At 43.6% G+C, this 20,904-nt stretch overlaps 1 protein-coding gene across 2 annotated transcripts in view; it reads right to left on the bottom strand.

Moving 5' to 3' along the window:
- The window catches only part of LOC119006060 (zinc fingers and homeoboxes protein 2-like), a 30,333-nt gene extending 21,877 nt beyond the window's left edge, over positions 1-8,456 (bottom strand). The window contains exon 1 of one of the 2 annotated variants that reach the window (XM_037074397.1): positions 8,282-8,456. The gene's annotated coding sequence lies outside the window, so the exon portion shown is untranslated. Of the gene's footprint in view, positions 1-8,050 lie in introns of both variants that reach the window. The other variant, XM_037074396.1, reaches the window with a different exon arrangement.
- Between the last annotated feature and the right edge of the window lie 12,448 nt (positions 8,457-20,904).

Below are 20,904 nucleotides of genomic sequence, written 5' to 3'. Positions count from 1 at the left end.
ACCTGTCTCCTCACTGAACACACACAGGAGCACCGTCACACACACAAAGGGCAAGCTATAAAAATATCCAAGTGTCACCCACTCTGCGGCTGATGGTTGTGTTACTATGGTAACACTGTAACCAACGGAGAGCGTGTGCGATTGTGTGCTTCCATCCAGGCGCAGATACCTAGCAGAGGTCAATCAGTTAGGACAGCGGTGACGTTTAATTTCCGGCTCAACTTTTAATGCATATAATAAGGCTGTGAAAGTTACATGACTGCATACTACTAAGTGAAGATAATTCAAACTTTATATTGTGTGTCTTCTGTCCTTTCATCAAGAGCTTCTGGAGAGAAAAAAAAACAACAACTCTGACATGCTTGTCACAAAGACAATTAAATATGGGGGGGATTTCTTTTGTGTGTGTCAAATATTACTTATTATTTCCAGGCTTAAGTACTTAAAAGTCTCACCAATGAAGCCCACACTAGAACGACACAACAGCAACAAACAACGAAAAGGTTAAGGTGCTTGTGGACAGGGTCGGTGGTGAGGCACCAAACTGCAGGGATATATCGCATTTTCACTGCAGAGAGAAAAACCTGACCATCGCATCAACAGCCAGTTACAGGTAGGGAACCTTGTGTCTGACCTTGTGTTAGTCAGCGTACATGTAAATCGTTGGGGACTGCATCATCATCTGAATGCATTTCCAACTCCAACAGTCACTGCCGGTCCAGTAATGGACTCAAAATACGCCATTTTACAGTTAAAGTATGGCTGGCTCGGATTGAGCGTGGCCTGCCGAACATCAAGAGCTGCGTGAGTATCCAGCGCACATACTGTCATGGAACATCTAAAGCGTTCTCAACTCAGTTTGTTACTGCAACCTCACATAAACTCACACGGAGTGACCCCAGTGACGAAGACCGACACGTCAGCGAGCATTCACTTGATCCAAGGGCTGCGAGTGGGAATGAAAAGCAGATGGGGTGCGGGACAGGGTTTCATTACAGCAAACAGGGTAATACAGGGGTAAGCTATCCCTCTTGAACACTTTTATTTAGCTTCCATGATAATGGTCCCTCTTGACTTTATTTTGCTGTCCTGTTTGCACTCCCCCTGTCCAGCTCTATGCTGCTCTCTTTCACTCTCCCTAATGGCCTTGTGCACAGACAGCCAAACTCATAACGGGGCATTACTCTCTCACGGAAACATTGTACTCCACAATTTAAAAATTTTAAGAGCTTAAACCACTATTAAAAATGCTCTTGAATCCTTTTTTTTTTTGTCTGGGCGGGGTGAAATTGTGAGTTTCTAGTTACAGTGAATGCACTGTGGGACACAAGTGGAGTAGGGCATGGGTCATCTCTTGCACCCAACCAGCAGCCTGCAAATTAGGTCAACAATGACAGGAGACATGGGAGGGGTTCTGCAATGCTTCAGTCTAATTGCTGCCACATTGTAATCACCGCAAATGATATCTGGTATATCATAAAGCTTTGTGATCTAATGTTTAGGGGAATTATCTATATTGCTGTACACAGCATGTCCTTTATGTGGGCATGAAAGGGAGAGAAGGATTTACGTCTTGAGTGCAAATGAGAAAGTCTGGAGACTTTGGTGTCCCTTATTTTGTGTTTGTTATAGTCTCAGCGAGCATTTAGTGCTCCTGTGCGGCCGGCCAGATTTCCAACCTGTCAATCTCTGCCTTCACTGCAGTGGGTGTGGCTTGTGAATCGTCTCCAGCCTGTCCTCATTGGTCTCACGCTGGCAGGAGGGGTGTGTCTGTGCTCTGCCAGCAGCTGACGTGGTGCAGTGCAGAAGGCCTTTTAGTAAGCTCTCTCCCCCCCCTTCTCCCTCTCCTTTCACCCCCTTTCCTTTCTTTTTTTTTCTGAAACTTGAAATTTGGAGGACAGTGTGGAGTGGGGAAAGGGGAGCGACTCCACACACACACACACACACACACACACACACAAGCCCACGCAGACATGAGTGACCTATATGACACACAGACATCAACTGTGTGCAAGAAAACTTTTGACAGTTGCACGTAGCCGCTGATATGTTCAGAAGATTTAATTTGTCAACCGCAAAAGTACTTTCAAGTTCGGGAAGACTGCGGTGGCAACAAGAAACGAGCCCACCGACTGCTGGATCATATAGACGGAGTAGTTCAATACATGCTTACATGTGCACAAGCACAACGCTGTACAGACTGCTGCGCACACACTGACTTAAATAATAATCAATGCAGCAATGAAGCAGAGAAGTCTTAATAAAATACTCTGCTTATGAAATGACTGACTGGGAGAAAGAGCGCCTGCCCCGGACCCCACCATTAGTTTCTGCGCGCACACACACACATACACACACTCATCTTGCAGTCTCTCACTCCAAGGCTGTCTCGTTTCTCATTCGCACTGCTTAGACATCCTGTCTCTCGTGTCTTCTTTCTCTTCTTTGTCACTATCTGGCGCGCTTGGCGTCACTGGTTTTCTTTGTGACACCTCTAGTTGGGTTGGATTTCCGACATGTTAAGTGCCTCAGAAGCACCTTCAGTTCTTTATGCTCAGCGCTGCAAATTTTTCCGTTCACGTTTTTCAAGGGCGACACCATCTCTGGTGGAATACCAGAGGTGCAGAGGGGGATTGCCTCTGTGGTCACATAAAACCCATCATATGCAAGGCCGCACTGACCTTTTGCGTGCTTTACCTGGAAATGGCGCTGCTTTGGTTTCCATTGTCGAAGATTTCCAGGAAAAGTTCTGAGCTGCAGACTTCAAACACCAAAAACTGACATAGCGCCGACATGGAAAATCAATTTTACATGTCAAGGTGCACGTGAGGCTTCAGTTTCTCTCACTTCTCTCGTCCTCCCACATCACCCTCGCGCAGTGTCACTCAATTGTCTCTTCCTCTGCATCACTCTGTCTCTTTCAGACATCACAAGCACTCTCTCATACAGTGTTGATTTCATGCTCCCTCTCCTTCTGTCCCCATGTAACTCCCCAGCTCTGCCTCCCTAATCATCACGATCTCCTTCTCAGCCCCACCTACAGGTGATGAGCTCATCTCTGTGGTTGCCTTAGTCACCTAACAACATGTCTGAGAAGCCGTGGAGGCGGAGGCACAACGGAGAGAGGACTTGAACCGAAAAAGAAAAAAAAAAGAGAAAAACCCGCTGGAACAAAGCACAGCGTCGACGTCGGTGATGTCATCACAGAGCCGGGCTGAGCACGACACGCCGTGATGACAACAACCTCCATCCTCCAACCAACCCGTGATGACTCATTCCAGTGTTTCACTGAGAGAATGGACGGTCACTGTGGAGCTTGAGTTTGGATGTGAAGTGTGAAGTCAGGAAATGCAGGATGTTCTGGATGAGTGTGAAGAACCAAAACTTGTTGAAGCCCACTATAGGTCAGAGCAGAGCGGCTCTAAAAATAATGGCGGGATAGCATGGAATAAATAAGTGTGAGCTCACAAGCATGAATATACTGCTCCGAAATGTTTCCGTCTGTCGTAGCCCACATACTGTTCAGCATACGTCTTGTATCAGTCAGCAAGGCCTTTACAAGTAAAAAAATAAAAAAAATAAAAAAAATAAAAAAAAACACACAGATTTATAGTTCACAGAAATATATACTCCTGTAAACAGAATCAGGGGTTGAGCAAGAGCATCCCACTGCAACAATGACTCCTTTAAAACATGTAATATCCCATCACTACAACCTCTCCGTGTCCAATCGTTCTCTTGAAAAAAAAAAATCAAGGGCACATCATATTCTGCTAGCATGCTTCCAATTTCATATAATTATTCAGATTTAATTTGTGAATTAGCCAACAAGGAAGTGAACCGTCGGCCTTTATCTGGTAAAGGAGCACCACAACCCTGTACTTGTTTTTGCTTTTAACCAAGAACGGAGTGACGAGCCGGTTCATAAACAATCTGGTGTTAGCTGCTTTCTCACGTCAGTTTCTAGCTAGATGGCTGTAGGTCGGTGCTTGGTGGCTAATGACGATAGAAAACAATAATCATTTGAACACCACATTAATATTTGCACCACTTTAATCAGTTTAACCAGGAGCTCAGCAGCGTGCTCTGTCATTCAGTGAAACTATAAAGTTAGCCAACGTTACGTCAACTCAGCAGCTAAAGGGGAGACCAAGAGCTGTCAGCAAGATGAATTTAAATCATTTCTGATACATTCAGCTTTAACTGTCAGATGAGACTGGTACTATAGACAACAATGAACTCTGAAGTTGTATTGGTCCTATTTTAGCCCAGGTGAAAAAGCAGGATACCCCATCATCAATATACATTATTTTTTATTGTCTTAACAATTCTCATATTTAGTGCTATTGTACACAAATTAAGTTATGGGTTGAATATTACATGCAGCGTTGTCACTATCCTTCAATGATTCCTCTATTCTAAGAAAAGAGCTTTCTACCACAACATTTAAACAGTGCTACCTGCCACCACTTTTGATTAATCAAACACAAACATCATTACAGCGTCTCCCTGTCAATCCTCCAGGTTAGTCCCAGGTAGTATTCACAAACCGAGCCAGACAATTCCATTAGCTCTCACGAGCGTGATTGACACATCAAAACATCTGGCGGCATGATGACTGTCAACAATTAGATCCTGCACATCATTTATACAAATGATATTTGACTATACTACACTTTCTTTGCTGTCAGACCACACCAGTGGTTCCAGCTAAACGCATGCGACAGGCCGTGTCTTTCATTTTCCACCATCTGATTACAGTAAACGAAGCGACACCTCCAGGAACAAATGGAGCGGATCCCCTCACAGCTGAATGTTTTGATGGTGACATTCTATGAGGTCACAGAACATTGAGAAACGCCGCGCGGTTGAGCAAGACTGAAAAAAAAATAGGCAATTCAATGAGGGAAGTTTTTTTTTTTTTTTTTTTAATGCCGTGTTTTCAAAAATAGCTGCCAGATTTTCCTGACTGTAAATAAACCAAATGATTTTTTTCGACTGTACATAAAATCCCTCTTCACTAAAGATGTTCTCGCTCTTGTTCTCTCTCCCAGCTGCTGTCACAGAGAGAGAGAGAGTGATGATGGGACAATCACTGATGTTATGGACAACAAGGTAGGGTGGTGGCATCTGTGCATTTCTCTAATCCCTTGAGCAATACTGAGAATAACAATTTCTCTCCCCAAAAAATATTTGAACGCACTTAATCTTGCATCTGTCAAAACCGCAACAATTCCGTGATGTCCTACATACCCAACACTGAACAACAGTTGGGATTTTAAATTGTCATCCTTTGTTTTCGACACTTCTTTCCAGCACAGTCACTTGATAAAACAGGTTTCGTTTCATTTCCGCAGGTTACTTAAACTCTTATTAATAACACCTTTCTTCCCCCCCGTATTCGTTACATCGTTCAGCTACACAATACGCCAAGCGACTGCGTGATTTGAAATGTGACCGACCGTTTACTTTCATCACAAGAAGCCCTTTGATTGTTGTGCGGCAAACCAATAAAAAAAAAAGAAAAAAAAGAAAAAAAAAAATGGAGGCGCTTGTCATTCCAAATCATATAACAGTATCTGCGATTTGGCACATCACAAGTGGAACCCATGAGAAGAACAGACACGCGCTACATTTTTATTTCACATGGAAAGAGCAAGAGTGCGTGGCTTACTGAGTGAAAAGCCAAGTTTATACCCAGAGGAATCGCTGGTAACGGGTATGACGGGGGGTTTAACTCCGCTGTGATCAAACTCACTTACATCTTCTACGGATCGGGCTCGGCTGTTGATCAAGGAATGTTTAGAGATGCAACGTAACAGGTCATGCCAGGATACAAAGGGAACGCCGTCTAATGAACAGGATATTTCATCAGACGCAACGCAAGAATACAGACTATGACTGGGTGACAGCTTTACTAAGAAAAGCGGCACGCATGACAGTCACTAAGTGGTTTTCAGTGAACTGGTCCACCTGTAGGTGCTGGGTGTGCGGATCTGTCCGAGGTCTGAGGCTGTGCACCGACAAACAGGGGCATCAAATAACAGGATGGTAAGTCGGTGTGACCATTTATCATAACCAGCAATGTGTAACACAAAGAATGCTAGTTTAATCTCAACCTACGAGCCGTCAGAGCCGATATCTGGTTATAAGCGGCACCGGGAGCCAGCTGGTGTTACAGTGTGCGATTGTCTCTGTTCTTGGAAACGTCAGGTAAATGTCTTCCTTGCTCGTCACTTTCATTCTAAATCTCGTCGTCACCAATACGTGCTCGGGAGCGAGCCTTTATCGTGCCCACGTTCAATAGAGAATAGGATATAATTACAGGCCTATAAATGCCAGATGTATGGCGTTTTTTTGTCGGGATACCAGTGCCGTCTTTTTCCAGAAATGTACATTTGTGCTCCCACTGCAGGGAACGATTTCAATGATTTTCATGCAAGTCAATAACATGAAGCCAAGGACTCTTTAAATCTGAACATTGACACATACACTGTGTTTAATGTTGATCAGTCAAGGTCAACATGAGCACCTGCCAACCCGGGGCTTTTGGGACAATTGTCTCTTGTGTTTGGTTCTACTGTAGATTCACATGCTGCCTAAATTATCACAAATCTCCAAAAAGCAATAAAACAAATTATGATGGTGCTTGGACAGATTGATCGCTGCTCTGGTGCAGACGTGCAACGTTCAACCTACTTGGAAAGTCGACGGTGACTTGACGTAAACTTTACAGCCGGTAATAAACCTGAACATCATATGACCTGTCATTTCACCACAGTGACGAAAAACAAAAACAGAGAACTAATTCGGACGTTATATACATCGGCCCACATTTCAAGAGTAGAATGGCCCTGTCTGAAGAAAGATGACACAGATACAGGATTTTCAATGTGTGTGTGTACGTTCATGGTATGTGCCATGTTTCACCCTCACCTCACACGGTGTTTGTTTACACTGATACCCCTCCTCAGTGACTTCACTAAGCCATCTTAAAGCGGTGCAGGACAACACAACTACATAAATCAAGTAACCACTATCCCTAGAGGAAAAAAAAAAAAAAAATGAGGAAGGTTTTACTGGGTTAACCGGGGACACATCCCCTCTCCTGGTTGAAGCAGAGTGTGTTGACTGGCTCACACTGCCTACAGTCTGGGGGCACTGGGTTCATAAGCGAAGTTAATATTCTGAATAAGAAAACAACCACGCCTGACTTTCTTTTCTTTTTTTTTTACACAGCAGCTACAGGCCTACTGCAAGGACAGGATATAAGTGAGCTCCTATGCTACAGCCCTGCGTGTGTGTGTGTGTGTGTTCATGCAGTATGAGCCGCGGTCTCGGAGGGGAGGAGGCATCAGCAGAGGTAACGTTACGCCTACATCACAGGAGTCGCGCAAATCAAAGTCTATAAACAACGTCGGAGTCCAAAAGTTGCGCTCGAACCCGAGCACCGCCGAACGCGAGCGGCTCCACCGGCGGCCGTGCGGACTTTTCGCCGCCGTTTCCGCCGGCCAACCCCGAGATGTGACAGAGGGGCGCAGAAAAACACTCTCCCCAAATGTTCCCCCTCTCGCCATCGACGTAACAACATGTCGGCAAAGGACGGCCATGTTTTGCTGGTTATGTCGACACGGGGAGGAGGAGGAGGAGGAAAAAAAAAAAAAAAAGTAGACACGATGTCTCTTCCTCGGCCGCCCGCTCCCGCCGCGGTCACAGCGTTATCAAAGTGAAACTTGAACGCGGGGGGGAGAAAATGTCCAATTAACAACTTGGCGGACACGTTGTGCGAGCACGCAGGTGTAAACGGCGAAGGGGCAGGCAAAGTTCATGCGGCTAGACAAGTTAAAATATTTATACTGAGGCGTGTGGGTGTTCTGGAGCCGAGCACGGGCAGAGCGAGGCGAGACAGAGGCACGGAAAATACACAACTACATGCAGTTTTAACTTGAGGGACTTTTGAGGCAGGAGGAAGAGGAGGAGGAGGAGGAGGGAGGGGGGGCTCGTGCTCGAGCCGTTTGAAAAACAGAGGAAGAGTTGATCCGTTTCTTACCTGCCCACCGTTTTGGCGCGATGCTCAGGTGGTGCGGTGCGAGCCCGGGGCGACTGGCGTGGACGAAGAACCGAGCCCGATCTGTTTTGTTTTTTTCTAAACACTCTCGCGGCGGTCCAATAGCCGAGCAGACAACAGGCGACAGGAAAGAGAAAATTGGCGATCGCAAGGAGGATCTACGCCAAAAGCCACATGATCGCCGACGTCAGAGTACGTATTTGCATGCCGTACCGAAGCGCCGGTGTCCGTCCACAGCGGGGCCATGGTGCCGCGGCCGCGAAAAGTTCAGAAACAGGCGGAGGAAAGTGGAGCAACTCCGTGTCCCGGTGGCTCCATGAAGCGTGCCTGCTGGTGTAATAATGAATGAACGGCGCGTTGTTGCCGTCAAGTTGTCCCTGTGCTGATGCCTGCCTGCCTCTCTGCTCGCAGCTAATTGAATATTCAAGTATCAGAGGGGGGCGTTTGTTACCCCGAAGGTCCCGCCCCTCCCCTGTCACCCCGCCCACCCCTCTTTCTCTCTCGGCCCCCCATCTCTCTCTCTCTCTCTCTCTCTCTCTCTCTCTCTCTCTCTCTCTCTCTCTCTCAGTGCATGTGAGGTGTGGATCTGCTGCAGTGCTTTTCCACGGTGGAGGCCGGCCTGCAGTGAGGGGAACCACAGCACACATCACCGCCTGTCACCAACACACAGCAACACGCACTGCACTGACATCTGGACCCACAAAGGTTAGTCCGAGGTCAGGTGATACTCAGGGTTCGTGTTGGTGAGAGACGTTGCCCTGACGTGACACTGGCTGCTCCGTGAGCTCACAAACAACAGTGACCTCCACTGGATCCGCTTCAGAATTGATTCTGACCTTGGCTCATGCATGCATCACAGCCCCCATGGAGCCGCGGTGGAGTCATGTACACAGTTTGTACTGCAGTGACGCCTCTGCAACGAGACTCGGGGGTCGTGTATGGAAAAATACCAGATGACACAGAAAAAGGGTTGTCTCGATAAAGTGATGGGCGGGTTGTCTGAGAGGTCAGGGTGCAGGTTCAACCCCAGTGCACTGACCCTTCAATGTATTTATTCTGTTGCTCAATGACCCTTCAGCAGGACTGCTGTTCACTGACATGTGATCTCAGCTTTGCTGCAGTCCTTGGTTGACAGTCTTTCTCCAGCCCTCAGGGAAAAAGCAAATGCATCTATATAACTCTGTAAAATAATGCAGGCATGTCACTTAAAAATGAACATGATGACAAATCTGCTGTTTTCACGGGTTACTTAATGTGTTTTCTGGGTATGCAAGGTTTCAAGAGCACAAAGCACGACTGTTTTATCTTAAAGAGGTCCTTTAGTAATTCAGTATTTCTCTTACATTAAGTCGAGGAACTTGTATGAGATTTAAAAAGAACAGTTGCGGTCAGTGCTGCAGAAGCTGAGATGTGCTGAACTTTAGACCCTAAACACTGAATCCTGTACATTACATGATGCATGTCAGTAGTGAGTCTATTGCTTTGGTTTATTACACAGGCTTTCTTAAAAATAAATAAATAGATAAAAAAAATCGAACCTTAAGCCCAGACAAACCTGATGGTATCCTCTTGGTTAAACCAGCCTTGCTGTCTAAAATTGGTGGAGTGCCCCTTTAAGTTCACTTAGATCCACAATCAGGAAAAAATTAAATTTTCTAATTGATGAAATAAGAAGGTGATGTATGTCTTTTATTACGTGTTTAGCTTCTGACCAAAGCTGCGTTTAGCTCTCTCTGACTGGATAAGTCAAACTGAGTATATGGTTGTTGATAGACCTGAACATCAAGACAAATTCTCCTGGCTAGATGAAAACAAATATATAAGGAACAATGTAAATTGCATGTCCTGAATAATATTGTGAGGGAAAAAGAAAGATCAAGAGCTGCACATTCCTCCAGGAATCAGCCTCAGGAATGTTTGACTGTGTAGTTCATGTTTTCATGTCTCTTCAGGACCCGACATCGAAGCCTCCAAAGAAAGTTTTAAATTATCAATATTCTCTGAAGAGTTTATGAAGTTGTCAACTTGCCTGCTCTGATCCCTTTCCACAAAATTCTATTATAAATGAGTTAAAGTGATCAATCAATCCCTTAAATCTAAATGTCATTTCAGTTTTTCTTTCTGCCAGTTTAATCCTTCCGTGCTGTGGTTCAGTCAACTTTTTTCTCCAACAGATGTTCTAATCCACAAAGGTGCAGTGATGATCACACAGCCACACATTTCCCTCAATTTAGACCACACTTCTTTTTCTTTGTAGCTTCAGGTACAACAATATGGGATATTTTTAAAAATAATATTTTTACATGTAGGTGAAAGCCAAAGTAGTTGAGACTAGTTAGGACAAAATAACCACCTCATATTTCATGTGCAAGATTTGTACATTAATCTGATTAAGTTAAAGGTACAATATGCACATTTCTTTTGTTAAAAACATTCAAAAAATGCCTAAACTTATTAACAGAAAGCAAAGAAATAACAGCTCTGATGTTATGTAAAAAAACATTATGTATAGCATTGCAAAGATATCTTCTGAAGTTTGCATGCTAACCAGTTAGCCCTGGGCCTGAAAACCTCTTCAGTAGGCCAAAGCTGCTGTGTTGGCAATGCCAACATCCACAATCCTAAGGCAGTCCAGTAAGCTGCAAGGCTAACTGAGCTGAAAAGCTAACAGTAGCTAACAGTCATGGATGGATCAGCATACAGTTAGCTGTGAATTGTAGCTGCTCTTAGCTCAGTTAGATGTGCAGTTAGCAGCCCAGACTGGGAGCTATTTTTGAAATGAAAATGTTTGCACATTGTACCTTTTAAATGTAGCGCACCAATCTGTACAGTGTGTGTGCACAGTGTAGTTTTAGTCATGGTCCAATATTGTGCTGAGTGAGTGAGGGAGGCTGGCAGTGTTATCTTAGTGCATCTGCAAACACATGTCCAGGATTGAGATTTGGAAAAACAAAGACATAAAATTGCTTGTTTTGTGGCTAAACAGGTCTTATCAAATAATACCAAGGCAAACAATAAAGAACCAGTTTTAGCCCCCCTTGACATTGGCATTAACACCATATTATGTTTCAAATGGCTTCCAAGCCATTTTGATGGTACAGTGTCTTGTAATAAAGTGAATGGTGTCTCTGTCTCAGCCACTCCGCTGGCCCCAGCTGTCACTTGTCTCAGCATTATGTAACCTCAGTGAGAGGGTGGGATCACCGTGTTACATACATGTTTACGTCAACACACAAGTTTTATACACATAATATTCATGTGACGTATTGCGTTTTTGGTCTAATTAGCACTTACATTACATATTTGTTACAGAGTTGGGATTTGTGTGCTATTTTTTTTCCCATAAGCGTTTTATTTAAGATGTATGAGGCTCACTGTGGTGCCAGTTTTCCATTTGTCCACTGCCATTTCTCACTAGACCTACTTATCATTGCCTCATGCCCCAGAGAGGACAACTGAAAAATATATCTTCTTCTTCTCTTCTTCTTATTATTACACAGACAGTAAATTCTGTATCAAGATCTAAAAGATAAATGTGATGTGACTAAAACAGAAGGTCACTAGATGGTGCCAAATGGCTGTATGATTGCTTGTGTGCAGCATTCCTAAGCCTCCTGTCAGGCACTGAGCTGCAGTGTTTGCATGCTTCCTATTTGAGGTGCATATATGGTGGAAGTGCTTCCAGCTTTCAGTGCATCCAGTAATACAACTGCTTAAATTCATACCCTCTTGGAACACACAAGCTAATTAAAAACATTATATCATATCTTTACAACCTCATGTTTGTTTAGTGGATCGAAAGGACTTCATGGTCATTTTTACATGTGACTTTGCTCATTAACATATGATTGTGACAGATTAGAAGCACTGGAGGAACTGGGAGGAAGAATAAGGACTGGAAGTGATGAGGGTTAAGGGGCACAGAGAGAGAGAGAGAGAGTTAAGTGGAGATTGATAAAAAAACAACTTTGTCTCAAGAGCTTATTAAGAGTTAAAGTGTCAGTGTGTGGTCAGAAGTCAAGTTAGTGTGGTGCATAACAGATGGCGTGCATGTGAACACACATAGGGAATACCCGACTTGGACAACCTCTCTTCTCCATTATGTGTCCCCAGGATGACATCAGCGGAGAGCTTGCCTTTGGCCGGTTTGTTGACTTGTTTGTCCATCATGTACATTTTTTTTTTCAGACTCCACTGACTATCAGTGAACTGTTAGCTGAACCTCTCCTGCAATACCGTGAATGTTGCTGCAACTATAGCTCATCACAGCAGTTCTGTCACGATGTGAATTTATCCATGAAGTACTATCACAGAGTGCTACTCCCAAATCCAAAACTCAAGAGCAAAAGAATGATAAATGGTTCAAATTTTATCTTAACTGGCTTCTACTGTAGCTTACCCCCAACCTTACAAGGAGAGAGGTAGTGTAACATTAGCAGCTAACTAGCTTTACCTAACAATACATAACAATGCTTTTTTTTTTTTTTTTTTACTATTACTTACTCTTTTCTACTTGGATCACAAACTGATGAACAAGCTGAATTTTTGCATGTGTCAAGGTTGTAAATACCATCTTGTCAAATTAATTTGGTATCTACTTTTTGAAACAGTTTGCATCTACTCCTAGTTGTCTGGAGTATGAGTTCAACAGGTGGCCTGTTTCTCACATACTCCACCTTTAATATCACTCAGGGTTTTCATTTTCAAATGACTTCATTGGAAAGTAAGAAAACAAAAAGACAGAAGGAGTTGGCTCCGTCTGATAAAAATCTCCCAGCAGTCTGTATCTCTAATCCAAGACCCACAGATTCAAAGATATTGTGAAATTGGGGCTATAAATCTGCCATAGTTATTGTAGATTGACCAACTGGCTGTTCTATATTCACTATGATAAATGATAATATATTTTGATTAAAATGCGCTAGTTGTAGTGTTTTACTCTTGTCTTGCGTGGCTGTTAAGATTGCAGATGCTGTTGGTCAAATTAGTTCTGGTCAGTTGGTGTACATTTGTAGGTCTGTGTGTGTGTGTGTGTGTGTGTGTGTGTGTTTGTGTGTGTGAAAGTGTGCTTGTGTGTGCAGGTTGTGCATGTACTTCCCCCGGCAAGCAGTTTTGGCTCATTCAGACGGCAGACAGTTGGAATGTAGTCAGGCTGTTTGGTAATGATGCATTCACAAACGGCTCATCCAGTGGGAGTTTATAAATCCTGCTATCACCACTGCAACCTCAAACCGACTTCCCTTCCCACGTTCAGGTTCAACCATGACACAGCTGCTGATACAACCATGATACAGCAAATGAAGAGGAGGATGAAGACAGAGTGGGGGAGGGTGAAGAGCAACAGGAGAGTTGGAGAATAGGAATGAACCGGAAGTTCGCTCACTGGTATTGGAACCTCCATGATTTCCAGTGTGTATGGTATGCAAAACCCCTTCCTCCTGTTCGTTTCCTCTGTGTGGAATTTTCCTGGACAACATTATTATTATTATTATTTTTTTTTTTACTTACTTCTGCCTTGGATTTCCGACATACCACTGTGTACTTCAGGAAGTTAGCTTTAAAACAAATGAGCCAACAGGCTGTATAATAAATCTCAGTTATCGTCTCGTCATGCGTTTTTGCCGCTGCCAAGGAGGTCGTGTTTTCATCTGTGTCTGCTGGTCTGTTGGTTGGTTTGTCAGTGGGATTAGACAAAAACTGCTGAAGGGATTTTCACGACACTTGGATAGAGGATGGGTCTCAGTCCGGAATAGACCCCATTAACTTTTGGTGCGGATCCAGGTGAAGTGATGGATCCGGGAATTTTTAACATTTCTCAGAGAATAACGCATGGATCTTATTCTCATGCTTGAATTATGGTTAAGCTGTCATAGGTGGTTCAAAGGGAGTGATAGAAGTTTATAGGGGTTGATATTGGATGAGGCTTGACAGAATTAAAGGGGACTGTTGGGCCTTGGTGGAGGTCGGGCCTTCTGCATATTCCATAACTGGATGGAAAAAATGGACAAAATGAGCTTCTCTCCCATGCCTGCAACAGCATTTCTATCAATTTGTAAAGAAATGCATTTGCTTGTGTTGAACACTAGGGGATATGTTCAATTTATTATACAGAATCACAAACCCCAAACAAAACAGTGGGAGAAGGAGGCTTTAACATCAAAGACCCTGATAAAATGACTGTAATCTTATTTACTGTTGTGTATTAACAAACATAGCAACAGCCTGAAAATACCTGGCTAAAGAGACCGTCCTGCCACAGCTGTGCTGTAGCTTGCTGATGTGTCCAGGACACTTGTGCAAATTGTAACACCAAATACACGAAACAGCAAATTAATATAGCAGACTATTTTTTGGGGGAAAAAAAATACAGCTGTACAGACCATTTTAGTCACAGGAAAGGAACGCTTAATTAAGTTTAGGGATTCTGTAAGGACAATTAAGTTCGCTGCCTGGTAAATTTACCAAATACACAGAATCATTAAAGGCTAGTTTTACAGCTAAAGACCGAGAATTGTGTTGGATTAAGGAGCTTTTGAAACAATACTGAAAATTTGTCCTTTTGGCTCAAGTTGAGCTGTTTGGCTCATCTCCTAACTGTACACTGTTCAAAGGAGAGGCGGTTCTCAGATGATTTCCTTGGATGCAAAATGATTTCCTATAACGTGAGAATATAAAAAGACACTCTCACACAATGTTTTTGAAGTGTCCCGTCTCTTTCCATTAACTTGAGGAAGACAAATGTGTCGTTTAGGCCGAGAAATCACACAAGCCATTACAAGGTAGGAACCAGATCATCGCTCTTCCTTTTTCTTCTTCACACTCTTTGATTTCAAATCTGCGTTATTCTTTTGTTTTTGTGAGACAAAAACAGCATTCTTTCTAATTGAGCATGGCGGCAACACAATGCACAATGCTTGGCACTATTATATTTTCCCATGGCACACGAAAAGAGGAAGAGGGCCATTTACCAGACAATTTCCATTTCTGTGAAACACTTATCCCTGTGGTTTTGGTATTGTCACTTCACAAATCCGTGATATGAAAATATTTATCACAGCGACATGAACTGAAATTGAGAGATTGCATCCTCTCTCTGGCATGACACAAGTGCATGTATGTGTGCGTCTGTGTTCACCACCTCTAGCGCTGCACTTAATGTTTCTCAGAGTCTGACAGTGCTACCACTGTAATCATCACTCACACATGGTTACAATTCCACCATATGGCTTCAAGTATGGAAGGAGCAAGAAAAAGGAAATCTGAGAGAGAGATAATGGAGGCAAAACAAATAAGGTGAAGTTAGAGGTAGGTAAGTAGAGGGAGGGAGAGAGGGAAAGACAGAAAAGGGGTTGAGATGAGGACATTGGGGCGGAGATGGAAAGATTGAATGAAATCGACAGAGGAGGACAAGCAGAAGATGAAAATGTGTGAAAGTGGAAGAGGAAACAAGCTCTCAAAGAGAGTGAGAATGTTGTTCCTGGCAGCTTATAATTTGAATCCTCTGTTTGCTTTCACCTGCGGGATAAAACGTGTAAAGATCTGCTCCATTTACTCATCATCTTTTAACTGTGTGGGACATTTATACATGGCTAGGTTTAAGATCCTGTCCATTGCCTCTGCTTTACTTTACACCTGTATTGCTTAGATATACATCAAGGGATGTTTGGTTCAACTAAGGTCGTGCCTTGTCACCAATTCTATTTGTTATTCTCATAGACAGACTCTACACACAGTGGGAGAATACTATTATAGATGCCTCAGGATTGTGAATTGATGGATTGCCGTGGTACAGAGGCCGCAAAACCTCAAGATGAAGCTTTCGATTTAAAATCGATCTGCTTCCCAGCCCTCACCTGTGGTCGTGACCAAAAAGACTAAGATCTCAGATACAAATAACCAAAATTACTTTCCATCATGGGTTTGTTTGAAATGTCATCCAACTATGTTGGAAGAAGAAAGAAACCAGATCTCTGGTTGCAACAACTGGCACCCCAATACTGAATGTCAGAATCACCAGCAGATCGATGCCACATCTGCAATGCCATCACTGAATGCCAACTGAATGTACAGAATTGTTGTGGTGAGAAGAAAGCTACTCCTGACAGTAAAGCTCTTTGGATACTTTGTGATCAGCCCTTTTGGCCGAGTCAAACCATACCAGTTTTGCTGTGCCGAGTTGAGTCGCAGTGCCTGAAACAGACCTTCTCCAGGGTGGGACCAGGGCACGCTCAGACCCCATTTGTTTAACCAGCTGATCTATGCTCTGACCATCATCTACAGTCACGAGCTTTGGGTAATACCTTGTACTTGTAGATACAAAAGCGCAAGATGAACTGTCCTTTCAGGTAGCTGTGTTCACCTTTCAAGACAGGATATTAGACATTCTGAGCGAACTTGCAGCAGAAGTCACTGCTTCTCTATGTAGACAAGAGCCAGTTGAAGTGATTCAAGATGCCTCCTGGTTGCCTCCCTCTGGAAGTATCCCAGACATGTGACAACTGGAAGGGAACCTTGCTCCAGGACCATGCTGTAAGTATTACATATCTCCTCTAACCTGGAGATCCCCCCAGGCTGAAATGGAGGACACGGCTCGGGGGAAGAACATAGTTTGACCTGCTGCCAGCAGGGCCCAGTCTCAGATATGAAGCCTAAAATTGATGATAAAAAGTAACACAGGGAAATGTAATATTTTTACCCTCATGTCACTTTTATGTACACGGTGTGACAATGGATAAAAAACATCTCAAGTTATCATGTTTAATATAGGTGTCTCCCAAGACTTGCTATTTTTATACATAAATTGTTGAACAGCCTTCAACTCAAAAAATGGCATGAAGCCAAAAAAGGCTGTAAGTTTACTGCAGTACTTGTGGCTTATTTATTGTAGCAGTAACTGGTTAAATCATTGCGTTATGTCAACCCATGTTGGCCATTGTGCAGCCATGTTTGCACGTGCATAAATGCATCTATTCCCCTGGTTTCACTGTTTATACGCCAGGTTTACATATGCACAATGCACTTGGGCTGTTGGTCTGTAATCAAAGTATACAAGACGACCAGCATGTTATCTGTAGCAATGTGCCGGCTATTATGGGGTATTTTTCCCCTTTCATTTCTGTATATATAGTGTTTCAGAAAGCCTCTCTTTGCTAGTCCGCCACTTTACACGCATCCAGCGATGGAATTAAGACAGTGCTGTAAACAAGGCTGTGGATACATCTAGTAAATAGTTTGGATTAAGTTTTTATTGCAAGGCTGGGGAGTGAGGCTATAATCTCCCAAAGAACACCACATTTTTAGGGCATTTCTCCGTCTTCTCTGTTCCTGCCTGTTCCTGTATATGTTTCTCAGCGAGTCATTAAAGTGATTCCCTTGTTCTCTCCATCTGTCTTTCCTCTCTCGTCTCTTATTTGGAAGCCACCTCGTTTTTTAAAGTCCTTTATCTGTTTGTCTGTCTTATCATTTTGATCCCTGATTACAGATCTCGACGTTTGTTTTACAGTTTCAACTTTCACATCCTATTTCAGCGGTGTCACTCCTCGAGGGGCGAGAGATTACCCAGAGCACCTATCGGAAAATGCAATCTATATGTCTCTCCGTCTGCATCTCTTTTATTTCCGAACTTGTTTCATCATACCTTTGAATTCCCCTTGTCTTGTAGATATTGAATGAACAATCCCAGTGAACATTTATTGCGTTTTAGTCAGAAATCCTTCAGTAAGACTGAAAATATTGCAAATGACCGTGGGATACAGAATGAAAACAACACCAAAGTTCCCTTCCACCGCCCCACTTCCTCTCCTCTTTCTTTCCCACTCCTCCCTAACTTGCTCTGGCTTTTTCAGTCTCACCTCGACTGACCTTACTTCTCTTCTGTTCCTTCTCATTTCCCTGTCCTTCCTTTCACTCCTTCTGTCTTTCTCATGGCTGCCATTGCACTAACTGTGGTGACATCTGCACCAGAAGACGCTCATGTCAGTCTTTAATTAGTTCACAAACGCCGCACAATAACAAAGTCTAAGCTAAGTGCAGGATAAAAGGATGTACATGATAAAATATTTCCACTTCTTGTCAAACCTCCTCGTCTTCCCTTTCTCTTTGCAAAAACCCAAACATGCGCCTTCCAGCTGCGTGTGTTGCGTGTAAAGGAAAGTTAATTGGCCCAAAGTGGCTTAACAACCCCACCAGCTTAATGGTGTCCGTTTACAGCCAAGCGAACCAAACCCCAACAAACGAGTGAATGGGGGCACTGCTGTGACCGCAGCCTGAGCCGGTCAACTTGAATTCGACTCACCTGGGAAGCAGGATTTATTCCAGCTTGATACACTCAGATTTACTGCTTTAATTGAATGACTGACCCATGGTCACGACCACAGGTTAAACAGCCTCCCTGCAGAATGGACGGGAACCGGGAATGAATGGATCTGTGGTCGCTGGAGGGGAAAATACGTTTGAACTCGGAGAACAGTGTTTGATGTCCAGTATGGGATCTGGAGTGCTACCTGATTTCATGCTGTTTGCTCTCGGTGTTTTGTAACAGGTTCAGTTTTGGCTGGTCATTTCAGAGGTCACCACAGTGCTTAGAGGTTTAGAATAAGCTTGACTGTATTGTTCTGGAGTTTGGCTTAAAGATGTGCAGGATAGTTCCAGTTTAAAATCTTGGTGTCCTCTGATACTGTGATAGAAATCATGACTAAATGCACTTGATTTTTTAGACAACATGATAATATCATGATATACTTCTGTATGACTGTGCACAGGGAACACTGGGTATGGCCCATAAGAGGCGATTGCCAGACAAGGCAACACATATCACATGGTCCTCTGCTGATGAAAACCATATGATATGGTCAAAAGCCCGAGAGGAAATTACTAAATGGACCTTAATTGGAGTTTTTCATGTCCCCTGCTGTTTCAAAGGTCAAGAATGAACTGCCAAGCTCAAAGGCGTAACTTGTAAGTAACTGAATTTGAATGTAACTCCAAAGCCAACGGGGGCAGCATTACAGCTAACCGCAGTCCACTATACTGGACTTGATGCTCTTTGCTGTAGCTATCTTTGGCTCTAGTGACTAGCTGACATTAGCAAGTAGCACACTTAGCCTTGGAGCTAAGTGATACTATTAGCTGACTGTAGTCTGCCCAAACTGTAACCTCAGAGGACAGGTGGAGTCTGCACGAGTCACAGACATACGCCAGTTTGACGACAGGGGATGCTGTACAGAGGTGATTTACATCAGCCACGACCAGGACTGTGACTGCGGGCCAAGACAAATTGGCAGGTGAGGTGTGCAGCTGAGGAGCAAGAGAAATCAGTATGCGGGATCTAATACTAATTTTTGTCCATCGTTGTGCAAAGCCTCAACCCAGCAGATTTAAAGATCTGCATTCTCTTGGTCACTATGTGTATTATGATGCAGATCCAGATAGGCTACACATAGAACATTTTCTATTATTAATCATCATGTGTAATTGTGTAATTTCTAGTCTGACTCACATCTGACTGTATTTTTGCCAAACTCAGGGAAAGTATTTGAAATGTTATGCCCCCTGACATGTCTCAGGCCCCCTGTCCAGTTCTGGGCCTGTTGAAGCACTAAAGGCCCCCCTCCAACACCCGTGTCCCAAACACATTACTGCCACAGGCTGCTCCATGCCTTTCATTTTTACTGCCTTAGATAACACAGTCAAAAAACTTTGTCAGGACCTGATAGGATCAGAATAATTGTGCCTAGTAGGATATTCACTAACCCAAAAATGGAACACAATCCATCATAAATCTGCCTGAAACTGAAACATAGACTGCTGTTGAGTCGGGTCCTCTTGTAAATGTGACCACAGTCAGTCCCCTCCTCATCACTTTTTAGTGGCATGTAGTGTGTGAGCACTGTGTGCGTGTGTGGCGGAAAGAGGAAGTTGAGTGGCATTCTGGTTTCCTTTCCCCAGCTCTATAAAAGCTAGGAGACCATTTGTTAACTGTCAGTTGGTTAGCCTCTGTCCCCACTCTAACCCAAAATAAAAACCGCTGGACATCTGTACCAGCTTTGAGAAGGTGAACCGCACTGATGTACCTTCACCATCTGCAGGCGGGAGCATTTTATGCCATATGGTGGTTTCTTTGATCCAAAGGGCTTTCTCAACATCGAGCCAACCTTGTCCACAGGCTATTCTGCTGTTTCTGAACGTTGAGACAGAGACTGAGCATTACAATGAGAGTGACTCACATCCGTATTTGGTAAAAAAAAAAAAAAAAAATACCATGGTCATCCTCTGGATGTCTTTTAAGCATTGTGCTTATTACCAAACACATGCACTTCAGACATGTTTCTGGACAGAACCAGATGATGTCAGTGGATAGCAAAATGGACATAAAACTCATTCCACGAGTGTTACTCATTTGGTGTAGTTAACTGTTTGTATGCCATACATTTAGCTTGAGCCATTATAGTCTGTCGTCTTCATCAGTGACATGACTGACGATCTTCATTCAGAGATCACCTTGCCGTCATCCTGAACCATCAGTGAAGTCATTCTGGAAGACATTTAAAAAGGAAAGTAATGTCAAGCACAATACTTAAAATAGTTGGTCTAACTTGGATGCAACTAATGACAGATATAGCAGCACCTATGCTAACCTCTTTGAGAGTCACCATTGTTTCTTCAGTCGCTTCTCCCATAGCTGCCTGTTTTTCCTTACAGAATGACATGACCTGAGGCATGGCAATACGGATTCTCAACATCACATGATCATGTGATGTTGAGAATCCGCCTGAGATCCCCATGAATGCTTCCTACAACTGACTGGATTAACCTACTCCTTGCTGGGCCGTGGTCTC

The sequence above is a fragment of the Acanthopagrus latus genome, chromosome 17 (genome assembly GCF_904848185.1).
Source record: "Acanthopagrus latus isolate v.2019 chromosome 17, fAcaLat1.1, whole genome shotgun sequence".
NCBI lineage: Eukaryota > Metazoa > Chordata > Actinopteri > Spariformes > Sparidae > Acanthopagrus > Acanthopagrus latus.
This window is presented reverse-complemented; position numbering and strand designations above follow the sequence as displayed.